We start from the raw sequence: 2707 nt of genomic DNA, 5'->3' as shown, positions 1-2707 counted from the left end.
AAATTAATGACTGAAATTAATACATATTCACAAGAGGATGGGGAATCCTTATATGAAACTTGGGAAAGGTTCAAGGAGCTATTGCGAAAGTGTCCCCATCACGGTCTTGCGGTATGGCAACAAGTATCCACTTTCTATAATGGGTTGTTGCCACACACGAGACAAACACTTGACTCTAGCTCCGGGGGACTTTTAGGTAATCGACGCCCACATGAAATATACAATCAAATCGAGGAAATTGCTCAAACCAATTTTTAGTGGCACACTCCCTGAGGCAATAAATCTATTGCCCCGGGCGCCCATAAGGTTGATGAAAGCACTTCTTTACAAGCCCAAATCGAGGCCCTTTCTTCAAAAATTAAAAAGTTAGAAATGACAAAAACGGTCTCGGTAATGGCTTGCGAAGGGTGTGGTGGGCCACATGAAAATTGGAGTTGTATGAAAGAAACAGATGATCAAACAGAGTCGGTAAACTACATTGATAATAGACCTAGGTCGTCGGGTGCTCCAACGGGTACCTACAACCAAGGATGGCGTAACCACCCTAACCTTGGTTAGAACCCGTCAATAGTAGTAACCAACAAAGTCTAAACCAACGAACAAACTTTCAACAACCAAGAAATGAGTCACAAACATTCCCTCAACAACAAGGTGGACGAGAAAGGCTTGAAGATACTATATCTCGCCTCATCTCCGACACTGAAAAGAAAAACTCGGATCGATTTCAACAATTGGAATCGAATTTTAGAAATCAACAAGCTAGTATACAAAACATTGAAAAACAAATAAATCAACTAGCTCAAAATTCCTTCAAGAGACCACAAGGCGCGTTACCAAGTAATACCGAAACAAACCCAAAAGCACAAGTTCATCTCATAACATTAAGAAACCGTACCATGGGTCCTGCGGAAGCTCCGCCACCACCAATTGAGGAAAGCATAACACCGCCCCAACAAGGTAAGGCTTCTCCTCTACTTCAAGAGCCCACCAAGGCTCCTCCGGTTCCGTACCCCGGTAGGTTAATTCGTCAAAAGACTAATGAGCAATTCGAAAAATTCGAAAGTCTCCTAAAACAATTGCATGTTAATATTCCTTTCATCGAAGTCCTAACTCAAATGCCTAAATACTTGATGTATTGCAAAATACATCATTTATTCGTGTAAAGTTTGTATAGTTTTCGTTATATTTAGTTTTGATTTTCGTTAGAATATGTATACTATTGATCAAGTCGTGTTTCACAGGTCTTGATGCTCAAATATGCGAGAAACCGAGTTAAAATGTTGAAGTGTCAAGTCTTGAAGCATGTCAAGTCTTTGTGAGGAGGACTGGCCCGGTTCACCATGGGGTTGGTACTGGTATTGGGGAGGTGGAGCGTGAAGGACTAGCGCCTCTTGCGGGTTCCATGCATGGCCTTGCATCCTTTGAAAGCTCACCGATCCGTCTTCCGCTTCATAGATTAGGTTCATGGAGCGACAAATGTGTACATCGACCCGTCCTGACCATGGGCTCCTCTCGAAAGACCTAGGGATGTTCGCGAAGTGCTTGAAGAGGTGGTACACCCATCCCCCGAAGAAAATAGGTGTTTGTGCATGAGCAAGCCGATTCAGATGCATGTTCCGGAGTAGGAGGAATGGAACATCGAGGGGTCTTCGGGTGTGAATACAGTGGAGGACTACCAAATCTCTTAACCCAACAACGCCGCTGCTGTCATGTCTCTGACTAAGAGAATAAGCAAGGAGCCTATGAATGTAGCGATAAAGCGGATCCCTTAGCTTAGTGCTCTTAGTACTGCTTGGAATGTAGAACCCATCACCAATCTGAGCCCATGCGGCTTGGTGTTCGTTTTCATCCAACTCTCACATTCCTCCAGTGTTCTCTTCACTTCCCGAATCCTCTTCCGTATATAGCCCCACTATTGCCCCGAATTGCGCCATAGAGATCGAGTACCGAGTTCCACCACATCGAAATGCAACCCCATTATTGTCGAAAGGGTCGCACCTTGAATTGAAAGTGAAGGTGCTGTAGAACTCCATAGTGCACTCGTGTACCGATCGAAGTCGAGTGGTTAGGGCAACCCTTAGTGGGCCGGTAACGAGGTTGTTGAACCGGTCAAGTTGGTTCACCATGGCTAAGAGGTATGTGCATGCTTGCCTTGGGTATTCTTCGGGTCTTGTTTGAAGTGTGTTATATCTGGCCCTAGCATCGAGCTCATTTGCGTTGAATCTTGTGAACTTCTTTGACATCTGAAAGAATACACCAAAAGTTAGCATGAAACTGTGAGATTTTTGGAAAAAAACTGCAAACAGTGAGCTGGACACGGCCCCGTGCTCAGCGGGCACGACCCCGTGTCCAGGCGTCTGTTACTCAAAAATTCCATTTTTCGACCCGGTCCCGAAAATCAGAAAATTTTTGGCCAAGTAGGTGCGGTTTCCTCCGAAAATGAAACCCCAAGTGTCATTTTTCTCAAAACAAACCGTTTACCCCTTCAAGTTTATCTTTTTCGGTTCAAAAACAAGGGTTTGGGGGTTTTGTGAGAAATCAGGCAAATCTATCAACAATACAAGTGGATTTACTTCCCATAACACTAATCTAAACTAATACTAACAGATTTAAGCAAAAATTTGAGGTTTGATCCGGATGAACTTCAAGAACCCTAGATTTTTCCCCAAATTTTTGATGTTTTAACTACATGCAAGTAAATAATCTA

The 2707-nt window shown here is 43.6% G+C and overlaps 1 non-coding gene across 1 annotated transcript; it reads right to left on the bottom strand.

Annotated features, from left to right (window-relative positions):
* Positions 1–107, bottom strand: LOC118486044. Its single transcript, XR_004877900.1, has one exon. It is a non-coding gene; the product is annotated as a small nucleolar RNA R71 (small nucleolar RNA).
* Positions 108–2707: the final 2600 nt, after the last annotated feature.

The sequence above is a fragment of the Helianthus annuus genome, chromosome 13 (assembly GCF_002127325.2).
Source record: "Helianthus annuus cultivar XRQ/B chromosome 13, HanXRQr2.0-SUNRISE, whole genome shotgun sequence".
In the NCBI taxonomy this organism is placed as follows: Eukaryota; Viridiplantae; Streptophyta; class Magnoliopsida; order Asterales; family Asteraceae; genus Helianthus; species Helianthus annuus.
This window is presented reverse-complemented; position numbering and strand designations above follow the sequence as displayed.